At 37.9% G+C, this 15,140-nt stretch overlaps 1 pseudogene; it reads left to right on the top strand.

Annotated features, from left to right (window-relative positions):
- Positions 1 to 15,140, top strand: part of LOC149451694 (uncharacterized) — a 203,539-nt pseudogene that overhangs the window by 153,214 nt on the left and 35,185 nt on the right.

The following is a 15,140-nucleotide window of genomic DNA, read 5'->3' as shown; positions in this document are numbered from 1 at the left end:
TCTATACCCAATGCGAGATCACCATCTGCAGCTCATGTAGATACAAGAGGATAGGAGAGGTGAGCAGAAACAGACTAGGCTAGAAGGTGATGCGTCTTTCATGCAGACCACCTCTATAATAATACTTGAACATTAGAGGAATTCAATAAAGCCATAACAAAACTTACAGTTAGGTCCATATATATTTGGACACAGGCACAATTTTTATACTTTTGGCTCTGTCACCAGACTAAAATAAAACAAAACAAAACAATCCAAATTAATTTGAAGTGCAGACTTTCAGCTTTAATTCAAGGGGTTGAACATAAATATCAAGTACAAATTTTAGAAACAGCAACCATTTTTATACACAGTCTCTCCATTTTCAGGGGCTCAAATGTAATTGGACAAATCAATATAATCATATATAAAATGTTCATTTTTAATATTTTGTTGAGAATTCTTTACTGGCAATGACTGCCTGAAGTCTGGAACCCATAGACATTACCAAAGACTGGGTTTCCTCCTTTCTGATGCTGTGCCAGGCTCTAACTGCAGCTGTCTTCAGTTGTTCTTTGTTTGTGGGTCTTTCTGTCTTTATTTTAGCCTTCAGCAAGTAAAATGCATGCTCAGTTGGGTTGAGAGCAGGTAATTGACTCGGCCTTTGCAGAATATTCCACTTCTTTTCCTTCAAAAGCTCCTGGGTTGCTTTTGCAGTGTGTTTTGGATCATTGTCCATTTGTACTGTGAAGCGCCGTCCAATTAACTTTGCTGCATTTGGCTGAATCTGGGCTGATAGTATATCTTTAAACACTGCAGAATTCAACTGGCTGCTTCTGTCTTCTGTCACATTGTTGTATCACTGATAAGTGAGAATTCACATTTGGGGTCATATTCGATATGTGCAAGGAGAGATCACACAAATATTTATAAGTATAACATTTAATTAATTAAATTAAGTAATGATAGAAATAGTGACAAAAATACAAATGCAACAGTATCAAATGATGCAAAAAACACTTAGCTGCAGGTAGAATATAGATGCTCTTCCAAAGGTCCCCACTCATTTTCCAACAGTTTTGGCAGATGATCTAAGCAGACATGTGCTTCTAGATGTTCTGTTAGAGGACTAGCTTATTCCAGTTTGAACTGTAGTAGGTACCAGGGGCGGACTGACAACTCATGGCGCCCCCGGGCAATAGGGGATCATGGGGCCCCTGTGTCCTTGCCCAAACTCAAAAAAGCCTAAGAAAAAGGTACCAGGGGTATCTCATGGGGCCCTCTGCTGACCCCGGGGCCCTCGGGCAGTGCCCGAGTTTCCAAATGGTCAGTCCGCCCCTGGTAGGTACAGGCAAGTATGTAAGTAGATGACAAATCAAAGTTGTCTGGACAGTACTATCACCTTTTAAGGGGGACAGTGGGCTTGGTGATCCTGCATTTCTCAAGCAGATAAGGTAAAACCATACATGTCCTTATATAGCTCGTTGACCAGATCTTAGAGGAGGCTTTCCTTTAAATTAGTGAGCCATAGGTAAGGAAAATTAGGTCCATCACACATCATCAATAAACACCAATGACCCAGTGCCACTAGAAGCCATGCATGCCCATGCCATCACACTGCCTCCATTTTCTACAGATGACGTTGTGTGCTTTGGATCATGAGCTGTTCCAAGCCTTCTCCACACTTTTTTCTTCCCGTCATTCTGGTACAGATTCATCTTAGTTTCATCCATCCAAAGAATGCTTTTCCAGAACTGGTCTGGCTTTTTTAGATGTTTTTTTAGCAAAGTCTAATCTGGCTTTTCTATTCTTCAGGTTTATGAATGGTTGCACCTTGTGGTGAATCCTCTGTATTTGCTCTCGTGAAGTCTTCTATTGTTTTGGTAAATACCTGAAAAAAACTAAAATTGTGCGTGTGTCCAAATATATATGGACATAACTGTATATGGCAGTATGACCCCCTTTAACATGACCTGCAGTACTACAGTAATTCATGAAAGGTTTGAGGCAGTTTCAGTATCAGCATTGAAACATGCACCAAATGTAGGTAGTTTTTTTTGGAAACCACTTTTAGAGTCTGTTGCTATAACTGCAATATATTCAATTAGAATTTCTGCCAGTCCGCAGATAAACTGGTGGTAATTAAGAACGACTCTGAATTGACATACAGAAAGATGTCAGTACTCAGTGTTCTGTTTCAAATGCCACATTATGCGTTGACGTAACTCCTTAGACCAAGTGTAAGTGAAGTGAAATGTAAGAAGACAATTTCTTTGCTAAACCCTATCTCTATGATAAAATAACACTGACTTAGGGAACATAGAAGAAACAAGGAGGACTACACTAACTAGCGCTAAACAGGAGTGGAGGACAAAGGGAAAAACCAATCACATACAGTACTGTACAAAAGTCACAAGCAGGTGTGAAAAAACTGCTGTAAATTAAGAATGCTTTCAGAAATAGGAAAGTTCATGTGTGTTTAGAAGGGTTTGAAGCAGCCTACATCCACAAATGATCTGTGGTTAGTCCTCCAAGATGTTTGGAACAACCTAACTGTCGAGTTCCTTCAAAAACTGTGTGCAAGTGTACCTTGAAGAATTGATGCTGTTTTGAAGGCAGAGGGTGGTCACACCACATATTGATTTTATTTGGATTTCTCTTCTGTTCATTTAGTTTCCATTTTGTTAATTGAAAAAAAATAATCACACATGAACACTCCTATTTATAAAAACATTCTTAAATTACAACATTTTTTTACACCTGCCTTTTGCATAGTACTGTATGTGATTGGTATTTCCCTCTGTCTTCTGCCCGTTTTGCACAGTACTGTAAGTAAACAAGCTGTAGTGGCTCTAAACCATCACTAGATATCAGCATACTACAGAACAATAATAACCTGATGCAGTCCAATACACCACAGAGAAAATATGGATAAATGGGACAGAACACTCTAAGTTGAGCAATACAGTATGTGCTGGGAATCTGTCATTAATGTAACAGCCTCCCACACAAGGGTCTTGAGCTGCTGGGATGCTGGTATCATTGATCAGTATTTGGTCATGTTTGGATAATTATATCAGTCAGCATCCCTGTCCCTTTGTTTACTTTCAGTGGCCGGCAGGGGAATTTCCTGGTTGACTGCAGAAGAGGGCCAGGGATAGGTTGTCAGTTGCTAGGATGCTGTCTGCTGCATAGCCACCAACAGTGTCCTAGCTAGCAGACGGATAAACATGCACTAAGGACTGCGTGTCTGCGGTTTGGACACTCCAGCCTCAGTGTTGCTTCCTTCATGCATGTCCCTCTTCCTGAGAGGTACATAAATCCATCACCTGCACTGTCATATATCATGCAGACAAGTGAGAGTGTGTCTAAGAAATTCTTTGTGAAATCCGTGGTTGTGTGATTTGGCAACATTTCCTCAAAAAAAACTCTTCTAGTATTTTTCTTGTAGTTTATTGTCCAAAAACAGATTCAGGTTCACAACTTTCCCATGCTGCTGCCTTTAAACAAACCACACCTACACCCAACATGTACTTAACCATCTCCTAGAACCCTAGAACACACTCCTCTAGAGGCCAACTTTAACATATTTCTGTGTAATTTAAGGCACTGATTGGTTGCTGAAGCAGAAGACTACATTCAAAGAAACTGTTTTTTTTCTTTTTTGTTTGTTTTTTTTATTGAAAAATAATCAACAGCTGCAATACTTTTTATTTGTAGTTGTTTTCCATGTTTAGACTGTTTCTTCATTTTTATGCAAATCAGTAAATTTGTCTCATTTGAACTTTCATTTTAATGTGGTTGAGAGATATACAGTATGCAATTAAATAGTTCTGTTGAGCAGGGATATTAACATTTCTCTTTGTATATGTGAGGACTAGCAATATGGTGCATGAAAATAATGTTTAGAATGCAGTTTTGGTGCCTCATTTCCTCAGGTAGGTCATACAGTTTTCTCTGTCATCTCAGCTGCTTAAAATATCAAGGGTCGTCTTTCAATTAAAATGTACTGATGCGAATAGAGCCCTAAAAGCTGAACTGCCTTGAGGTAGCTAAGGAAAGATTACATTATATATGGGGACAAATTGATGCATCGCCAACATATGCTGTGGCCAAGGGCAACAAGCCTGCCTGGGTAACAGTTTGTCTTAGTCTTCTAGTCATTGCTTCTAGGTGTACTGACGGCAAACTATTACTTGTCTTACCTCTCTGCCCCTGTAAAATGCTTGCCCTAAGACATCCGATCTAGACAGGATAGGATGGGGGAGGGAATGGCACAATACAGTTGGTCTAGGGGGGTGGAAAGTATAAATCCAGCTGTGATAATATACTCTACCTATAATGCTAACAATTATGTCAGTACAGGGATTATCATAACCTCATTGTAGCATTGCATTTAACTCTGCTTGAAATTTGCATGTTGATTTTCCACATAGGAAAAAAACATAGTGCTACTTAATTTGTTTAGTAAATTCTTTACTTAGGACAGGGATTGCATATAACAAGCAAATTGCAAGAATATAATGTATCAGTCAATGACAGAAAAATGTTGAGCAATTGTCAATTGTAGATGAGAAAGTGCAGTAAATAGCATTGCATTTCATCAGCTGGTGTGGTCTTTGATGATCAGGAAACATGCAAAGCTGGTTTGTTTTTCCATTTTAAGTGGGCCCCAAAGAGTGAATGGAAAAAAGTAAGAATTCTGAAGGAAAGAAAGAACAGGAGAATAGAGCTGGGAGAGAAAGATAAAAAGTAAAAAAAAATCACTTTTTTGTCTTTATGCTTCTCTCCTATGTGTCTTTTGAACTCAAAATCCTGATACATACTAATCCTGACCTAGTGCACACAGTAAACAGATTTGTATGCTCCAGAACATTCAACGGTGCAAAACATGGGCCTCTCTGTAAGTTGCAGTTTCTGAGTATTCTGGATATATATACAGTTGTGCTCAAAAGTTTTCATAGCCTTGGGCAGGCAAAAAACATTTATTTTTTTATTTGATTCGTATTCAACTGTAGATCATAACAGGATGGCACAATCATAAAACAAAATATGGCAACAAGTAAACAAAATGACCCCTGTTCAAAAGTCTGCATATTCTTTGTTCCTAATACTGTGTATTCCCCCTTTAATATTAATGACAGTGTGCAACCTTTTTTTCCAAAAATTTTTATCAGGAAAGTTAAGGCAGATCAATGTACATGCAAATATAGATTACAGTCCGAACATAGACACAATATGTAGCATCCCGTTTCGCAGGCGGGCTATGGGTTTAAATTGTATTACAAATCAAGATGAGGTAAATCTTTATATCAAAGGTATATAGCAAACCAGCAGATACCTAGAATATAATAGATAAATCGTTATAGGTATAATATTTACTAACCTATCTACTTGTAAGCCCTTATGTTGAGGGAATGTGAAATGTTGGGAAAGAATAGCACATGATGATGTGTTCGTTATGATTTGTGTGCCCGGTTCGGGAGCGTGTGATCCAGGAGAAATTAGTCACACCTGTATGAGAGATTAAGTGCTACAGTTTGTTGGGGATATATGAATGATGAAAGCGTACAAAAGGTGTGAGATAAAGAGAAGTCAGAGAGGTGAATAGATAGAAGAGGAGATGTAGAGTGAGGGGAGAATGGGCAAGGAGTAGAGGGGATGTTAGAATAGGTAGCTGCAGATGAAATAAATCACATAGTTTTGTACGAGCCAGAAAGATAGCCATATAGCTTAGGATTCAATACGTACAAGATCATTCAATGGGGCAACACCTGGGTCAAGAACCCAAAATACAGGCCACGATGCCTAGTCTCAATCCAATCAAATGCGCCACAAATGCGTCACCGGCGGACAGCGCGTCCCCCGAGTCAACATTGTGTCTAATAATTCAATCAGGGGGTGTAGGTTGTTCATGCAATAATATGTGATAGGTAGTGGTGGTTTGAAATGACTCCAACAAGCCCATGTCTTCCTGAATCTCTCGGGACGGTCTTTTGCTACAGAAATTATTTCCTCCATTTCCTCAATTTTGTTGATCCTTGCAAACCATTCTTGAATAGTGGGAACATGTGTTGAGCGCCAGTGGACTGGGATGCAGACAGTGTGCAAACTTTAGTAATAGTTATCTACGAGGCCCCAAATTCTTTCAGTTGGTATAGTTGCAGGTCATGCAAAGTCTTTAGTAATCTTGCATGAACTTTTGAGATCTCCCTAGAGTTGCTTGAGGATATTAAGGTCAGAAGACTGTGATGGCCACTTCTTCACCTTTTCTGCTGTAATCACTAGAGGGTCAACTTTCCTTGTGCTTAGGGTCATTGTCGTGCTGGAAAGTCCAAGAGTGTTGCAGGCGCAGCTTTCGTGCAAATGAATGCAAATGGTCTGCCAGTATTTTCTGATAACATGCTGCATTCACCGTGCCATCAATTTTTACAAGATGTTTTGTGCCTCTAGAGCTCACACACCTGCAAAACATCAGTGAGCCACCACCATACTTCACAGTGGAGATGGTATTCTTGTCACTATAGGCCTTGTTAACCCCTCGTCAATGTTCAGTTGTTAGGTAGAGGCAGAATAGGCTTCCCTAAAGAGATGGGTTTTCAGGGATTACCTAAAGGTGGATAGTCGGACTGTTGAGATTTGGGTCAGAGAAGGGGGACAACTCCATAATAATTCCCATGCTTCTGAAATGTGATGTCTAACAAACTCATAGGGATTGATTTACTAACAGTAAATAGACTGTTCACTTTGCAAGGGAAGTTGCACTTTGAAAAGGAATTTCCCCCAGAACTTAGAGAATGAGGTGAAGTTCTGTTGACTTCCATCATCAATTTATGTGCAAACAAAAATGCTGTTTTTCTTATTTTCCTTGCATGTAATGGGGAATTCTTTGCAAAGAGAAATTTCACCACGTTCACTAAGCTCTAGTGAAAATTCCCTTGCAAGGCGCATTGTCTATTTGCCTTATATAAATCAACCCCATGTACACTCACCGGCCACTTTATTAGCTACACCTTGTTAGTGCCAAGAAAATATCCCCACACCATTACACCACCACCAGCCTGAACCGCTGATACAAGACAGGATGGTTAATGCTTTCATGTTGTTTCTGCCAAATTCTGGCCCTACCATCTGAATGTCACAGCAACCAGTCTGCCCATTCTCCTCTGACTTCTGACATCAACATTTTTGTCCACATAATTGCCACTCACTGGATATTTTCTCTTTTTTGGACCATTCTCTGTAAACCCTAGAGATGGTTGTGCATGGAAATCCCAGTAGATCAGAAGTTTTTGAAATACTCAGACCAGCTCATCTGGCACCAACAACCATGCCATGTTCAAAGTTGCTTAAATCCCCTTTCTTCCCCATTCTGATGCTCGGTTTGAACTTTAGCAAGTCATCTTCACCACATCTAGATGCCTAAATGCATTGGGTTGCTGCCGTGAGACTGGCTGATTAGCAATTTGTGTTACCAAGCAATTGAACAGGTGTACCTAATAAATTGGCCGGTGAGTATAGTTGTGCTGATTAGATCTTATCAAACCTTTGGCAATATAGTGTATATGTAGGTACCCTGTGTGACCTTCTCTTAGAGACATTGCTCAGTTTCATACGTTGTTTCTAAATGGAGTTTCAATTGAGGTCATGGTCACAGTCACACACTATAGGACCTATATTTTCTTCATCTATGATAATTATGTAATTGTGTTCAGTAACTGCTCTCCTTTTTCTGTTTGGTATAGGAGTGGAAAACGCTTAGCCGTACAATATCTTCCTGCGTGCTGTCTCAGATGGCGAGTACTTTGACACTAGCAGGTGGTTGTAATGATCTGAAGGCATGGTGTTTGTATCTAACCAGAAGATGCCTCCTGCTGCAGTCTTTTACAGTCGATCCGCTTGATGCAGACATGTACTGGAATGAACATTATTTGGTATGTTTATTTCTTGTCATCTGTGCTTGCTGTTATTAGAGAAAAGAGATGTGCAGCAAAGACGAAGAGATTTAGTCTTCTAAAAAGCAACAGCTGTCTACAAATGGCTTCGAATTTTACATGTTTTAATCAGCAATCTGCTGAGACAAAATAACATTGGCATGGCGCTCCTGCTGGTTGCTGGCAAATGTCATATACAGCTATATTTTTGTATTCTGTTTGATGTAATATATAGCTGAATGCCATAAAAACTACCTTAAAACAACACTTTACTTAAATTGTTGATTGCGGTTTGACACATTTTGTCTTATAGGATAAAAGAAAAACTCCAGGAACCATTAGTGATAATGAATCTGAATGGCCTGATGCCAATACAAAGCCAAGTAATAGCAGCTACATCAGCTGGCAAAGAAAGCTGCAACTTTTAAGGTAAGCTTTTTTTTTATTTTGTGTATGGAATCTGTATCGTATGTCTGTTAGTTTATTACACAAATAATGAAATAATTAATTGTCTGAGTCATAGGAAAAATATGCTGCAAAGAAAGTGTAAAGAAAATAGAGGGACTGCCTTGTTGCTTCATATACAGAGGTTTTAAGAAACAAATGATATTACAGGACAGCTGTACCTTTAGTAGATTTTGTCCTTAAAGTGTTACTAAACCCACAACAGAAAAATCAGTCTGTATATGCAGTAAAGCATGCTTGTTATACTCACTGTGGAATCTAAGGAGTTAATCCTCTGCATTGTATAAAAGGCTGTTTGATCCTGACTTCTCTGCCCCTCCTCTTGTTCAAATGTCCATGCTGATAAGACAGGTTGAACCCGTAGCTCTTCTTCACATGCTCAGTTTGGTGTGTATTGCTAGAGATGTGTTTTGTTTTTTTTTTGGGGGGAGTGCATGTGATCAGCATAGGGCCAATCAGCACTGTCCAGACAGAGGATAGGGGTTTTGCATCCTCCTAGGGCAGAAATAAAACTCCTCCTACAAGCTTTAACCAGTGCTCAGCTGAAGTAACAAGACTGCTGTAACTGATGATGAGAAAAAGTATTTAACAGTTTATATTTACTAAAATAATTGTACTTCCATGTTCTGTGTATTGTGCGAGACCAGATATAGTGAATGCAGGGTCTTGGGTTTAGTAACACTTTAAATTAAACCCCCCAAACGCCCAAATGTATCCTATCTGGCAAAATACTTACCTTCTTCAGCATGCCTTTTTCCTTCTGCTATCTTGTCTGGCACCACACAAAGCCATTGAATGGAAATCCTCCCACCTCCTCTCTCTACCGTTCATGCCTACTTTGGCCACATTCATTCTATAGATGAACTTTTACCGGTGATGTCCTCCAGCCACTTACTGGAGTATGTCTCATTCATTTGAATGTATAGGGCAGTGGCATGCATGCCCAGTAGGAAGAGGAGCTAGCCAGAATGTTTTTTCCCTGCAAACTCTGATAGCATTTAATCACAATTATAGAGCTTTTAAATAGATGTTTACCTCCATCTGTATATTACTATCCAGTATCTTGACAGTGGACCTGTAAAAAGATGCAAGAAGAAAAGGGGGGGGGGCGCCAGCTAAGTGCAGCATTAGTAAAAGTAATTATTAATACAAGATTAAAAACACTCACAAGATATGTGAATATTACAGGCTCTTCATTATTGGGTCACCGCTCACTCTAAAGTCCTGCAGTGTCCGCTACTGCAATCCAACTTGAAGATGGATTGCAGTAGAGGACGCCCTGTGTATCTCAGGAAGTGCACCGGAACCAGCATGGAACGCACTGGCGGAAGTGACATCAATGAAAGGAGGAGAGGGTCAAAACCAGTGATAAGCTATGTGCTCAGAGCTCTGAGTCCACTGCAGGACGCTTTTATGTATCCTTGGGAGATGAAAGGCATTTTGTAAAACCAGTTGTCAGGATAGTATTTGTCAGATTTCTGATAAACTCTGACCTCTGACTCTCAAGCTGAAAAGTCATATTTAGAGTATGAATAACCGAGGAAGCAAATACTAAATACATTGCTCACAAGTTAACCTGCTAAATTATAACAAGATTATAACAGATTCTTATCAATTCAAATGTAAGTGCATCTCTAAAACATAAGTGACAAATGCAATCATAAAGTGCTTATGTGAATAGAAGTGTTCATACAATATTCCAGTGAAATAAATCAAATAAAACACCTCAGATCACATATAATCATAAAATCATAAAAGCTCTAAAATTCTGAATATAAATAGTGGATAGTCCGTGGCACTGCAGGTCACAGAAGTGCCAAGTGATATATGTGTGCTTATTTAGCAATAATGTGATTATACATAGTCCGCGGCACTACAGGTCACAGCAATGCCCAGTGTTCGTGGAACTACAAGTTAAATGCGTAAAAGCATACCAAAATGGCCACCGCTCCAGTCGTGGCAGCGTGACGTCAGCACGTAAGGCTCCACCCCTGGAGCTGGAATGTGGAGCTTTACATGCTGACGTCCCGCTGCCGCAGCCAGAGCTCGGAGCTGTGGCCATTTTGGTATGCTTTTATGCATTTAACTCTTTGCTGTATCCATGTGGATTGCTTTTAACTATTTACAATAAATACTACACTATATTGCCATACCTTCAGCTCCTGTAGTGAGTTTCTGCCCCGAGGAGGATCCTTTGCTGGTTTTGCATAGCCCTGACCCCGGAGAAGTCCGGTCCTTATTTATGGCTTCCTGAGACCCCCCATAAGGATCAGCATTAACTCTATTATACAAGTAGCATTCTGGTGAGTACATATCCATATTAGGTGGTGGATTCCTATGTTGGATCATGAACACTCTTGAGCATCCCAGCTGGTATTGCTGCACCTTATAGTTCCACGAACACTGGGCATTGCTGTGACCTGTAGTGCCACGGACTATGTATAATCACCATTATTGCTAAATAAGCACACATATATCACTTGGCCCTTCTGTGACCTGCAGTACCACGGACTATCCACTATTTATATTAAGATCTTTAGTGTTTTTTATGATTTTATGATTCTATGTGCTCTAAGACATTTTATTTGATTTATTTCACTGGAATATTGTATGAACACTTCTATTCACATAAGCACTTTATGATTGCATTTGTCACTTATGCTTTAGCGCTGCACTTACATTTGAATTGATTACTGTGGGTTGGTTACTTTGCCTTTTGTGCTAGCGGCTACCATATTATCTGCTCCTCTCATATCTTGTGGTATACAGATTCTTATGTTAGTCCAGCTGTGGCTGCTTCTTTGAAATCTTAGGATGACCATTGACGGATCGAAATTCAACCAATTCACCAGGGATAAGGCACATTTTGATCTGTGTGTGGGCCCTCACTGTTTGGATCAAATTCAAACAGACTAACTGTAAAGCATTGGTCAATCATCTGCAACCACTGATCAATGTATTCTAACAGCTCCAGGTATTGCTGTCAGAATACAATGTCCCAACAGGGGAGGGGGGGCGAGTTGAGGAATCCTTTCATCCACCTAGTTTGTTTAGATGGAGGGATATATTCTTTTTTCAGTTCAACCTCCATTGCTTTGGTATAGACTTTAGTGTATAATGAATAAACATTTGAAAACAAATATTCATGCCACAGTTCAGACTTATCAGTTGTCAAAGTCAGAAAGGTAAAATTCAAATGAAAAGGAAATACATTTTTTTCATAAATGCTGAAAGAAGCTATTCTGGGCTTGAATTTGTTAAAACCTACAAATTGGATGTCGAAAGCATTTTTATAATAGTTCAGCATGTTACTTTCCAACACGTTGACATCTGGTGTAAATGCTCTTATAGCACCTAGACATCTAAAATATCATTAAAATATCCAGAATAATGCATTTAGTTACATAGGCACATTATGAGGAATAGCACATTAACTGTATCACTGATATCTCAATCAGGAGCACGGAATACCAATACACTGTACTTATTTGCATGCAGAGACATATTGTTGCTGACACATTACTGTCCGTTGACTGACTGGCTAACAATGCTACTAATTATACAAAGGCACCATCATGAATGTGTGTCATTTTCATTATACGGGTGCCAGTGATTTTAATGTACTGTCATTTCTAGTCTGTTATATAAATGAGTGTGCAGAGACATATTATTGCTGACACATTACTATCTGTTGAATAACTGTCTAACATTTCTACCAGTTATACAAAGGCACCATCATGAATATATGTCAGTCTCTTTAAATGAGTGCCTGTGATTTAAATGCTTTGTCATTGCCAGTCTTTATTGTAAATTAGTTGCAAAAACTTTATACAGAGAATGAAGCACTCAGAATTCTTGGGATTAATCACCGTTATCAGGTTATATCAAAGAGAATAATCTTATATGAGCTATATGGATTGCCATGGCTGCAGTGGGTGGGTATCCCATTGCTTGAACACTTATACGAGAGCTTACATGTCTCCCCCTGCGTTCTCTTTGTAAGCCCACATACAATTATTTTTACCTTTTGCATGTCTTTTTAGATTTTAAAGGGTCGATTTACTAAAACTTGACAGTGCAAAATCTGGTGAAGCTCTGCATAAGCACCAATCACCTTCCAGGTTTTTTTTTTTTTGTCAAAGCTTAATTGAAGAAGCTGAACATAGAAGCTGATTGGCTACCATGCACAGCTGCACCAGATTTTTCACGCTCCAGTTTTAGTAAATTAACCCCAATGCTTCAATAAGTAGAACTTTTTTGGTAATATCGGTGAGTAATGGTCTTATGAGAATCTTAAGGTGTTGGCTACTTTTGCATATATAAATAGTTGGCAAGACTTTTATTACAAATGTTTGAGCAATTGGATAACCCACCCACTGCAGTCATGGCTATTCATAAAGCCCATATAGGATAATTCTCTTTGATATAGCCTGATAATGGTGATTTATCCCAAGATCTCTGTGTGCTTCATATTCTGTATACAGTTTTTCCTTTGATTCCAACCTACTCAGTTGTGTACTATGGAGCAGCAAGAGTGTGGGACAGTGTTTGCATTACCAAGATGCTACAAGCTTGCTTAAAACTGGTCCAATATAGGACCCAAAGCAGTACCTTTAGCGCCTGACTTTTTTCTGTGTTTGTTTAATGTACACTCACCAGCCACTTTATTAGGTACATAAAGAAATACCATAAACAGCGCTCACTAATGAGATGCAATACTATCCCCAAAAATTATATGAAATGTAAAATGATAAAAAATATATATGCAAATGAACGTAAATACAGAAACAATAAAAATAATATTAATACTTCCACCAAACAGTGCAAAAAGTGAAAAAATCAGTTCATAATATAATGTGAAAAAAATCAGTTCATAATTAGAGATGAGCGAATTATTCAAAAATTCAATTCGGCTGATTCGCCGAATTTGCGGGAGAAATTCGATTCGATGCGAATTTATTTGCCGCGAATTTAACTTATTAAAAGGGTTTCTAGGCTTCAGAGAGCCTTTATATTAGTGCAGAACACTGTACCTTTAATTTAAATGCCCTTGGAGTCTGCTGGGGAAGAGAAATAATACTGTCAGTCAGTATGACATGCAGATGAGTGCCGTCGATCTTAGAATCACCGCACACTTCACTCATTTGGGCAGTCACGGGGCACGACGAAGAAGAAGAAGAAGAAGAAGAATGAAAAGAAGAATGAAAAGAAGAAGAATGAAAAGAAGAATGAAAAGAAGAAGAAGAAGAATGAAAAGAAGAATGAGAAGAAGAATGAAAAGAAGAATGAAAAGAAGGAGAAGAATGAAAAGAAGAAGAAGAAGAATGAGAAGAAGAAGAATGAAAAGAAGAAGAATGAAAAGAAGAATGAAAAGAAGAAGAAGAAGAATGAAAAGAAGAATGAGAAGAAGAATGAAAAGAATGAGAAGAATGAAAAGAATAATGAAAAGAAGAAGAAGAATGAGAAGAAGAATGAAAAGAAGAATGAAAAGAAGAATGAAAAGAAGAATGAAAAGAAGAATGAAAAGAAGAAGAAGCATGAAAAGAAGAATGAAAAGAAGAAGAAGAAGAATGAAAAGAAGAAGAAGAAGAATGAAAAGGAGAAGAAGAATGAAAAGAAGAATGAAAAGAAGAAGAAGAAGAATGAAAAGAAGAAGAAGAAGAATAAAAAGGAGAAGAAGAATGAAAAGAAGAATGAAAAGAAGAAGAAGAAGAATGAAAAGAAGAATGAAAAGAAGAAGAAGAAGAATGAAAAGAAGAATGAAAAGAAGAAGAAGAATGAAAAGAAGAATGAAAAGAAGAAGAAGAATGAAAAGAAGAATGAAAAGAAGAAGAAGAATGAAAAGAAGAATGAAAAGAAGAAGAAGAAGAATGAAAAGAAGAAGAAGAAGAAGAATGAAAAGAAGAAGAAGAAGAATGAAAAGAAGAATGAAAAGAAGAAGAAGAAGAAGAATGAAAAGAAGAATGAAAAGAAGAAGAAGAATGAAAAGAAGAAGAAGAAGAATGAAAAGAAGAAGAAGAAGAATGAAAAGAAGAAGAATGAAAAGAAGAAGAAGAAGAATGAAAAGAAGAATGAAAAGAAGAATAAGAAGAATGAAAAGAAGAAGAAGAATGAAAAGAAGAAGAAGAATGAAAAGAAGAATGAAAAGAAGAATAAGAAGAATGAAAAGAAGAAGAAGAATGAAAAGAAGAATGAAAAGAAGAAGAAGAAGAATGAAAAGAAGAAGAATGAAAAGAAGAAGAAGAAGAATGAAAAGAAGAAGAATGAAAAGAAGAAGAAGAAGAATGAAAAGAAGAAGAATGAAAAGAAGAAGAAGAAGAATGAAAAGAAGAAGAAGAATGAAAAGAAGAAGAAGAAGAATGAAAAGAAGAATGAAAAGAAGAATAAGAAGAATGAAAAGAAGAAGAAGAATGAAAAGAAGAATGAAAAGAAGAATGAGAAGAATGAAAAGAAGAATGAAAAGAAGAAGAAGAAGAATGAAAAGAAGAATGAAAAGAAGAAGAAGAAGAATGAAAAGAAGAATGAAAAGAAGAAGAATGAAAAGAAGAAGAATGAAAAGAAGAATGAAAAGAAGAAGAATGAAAAGAAGAAGAAGAATGAAAAGAAGAATGAAAAGAAGAAGAATGAAAAGAAGAATGAAAAGAAGAAGAATGAAAAGAAGAAGAAGAATGAAAAGAAGAATGAAAAGAAGAAGAAGAAGAATGAAAAGAAGAAGAAGAATGAAAAGAAGAAGAAGAATGAAAAGAAGTAGAATTCCAGTAC

Source organism: Staurois parvus, unplaced genomic scaffold (assembly GCF_062004578.1).
Source record: "Staurois parvus isolate SC_StPar_1 unplaced genomic scaffold, SC_StPar_1.0 ptg000525l, whole genome shotgun sequence".
Classification (NCBI taxonomy): Eukaryota; Metazoa; Chordata; class Amphibia; order Anura; family Ranidae; genus Staurois; species Staurois parvus.
The sequence above is the reverse complement of the archived record's forward strand: the minus strand, read 5'-3'. Positions and strand labels throughout refer to the sequence as shown.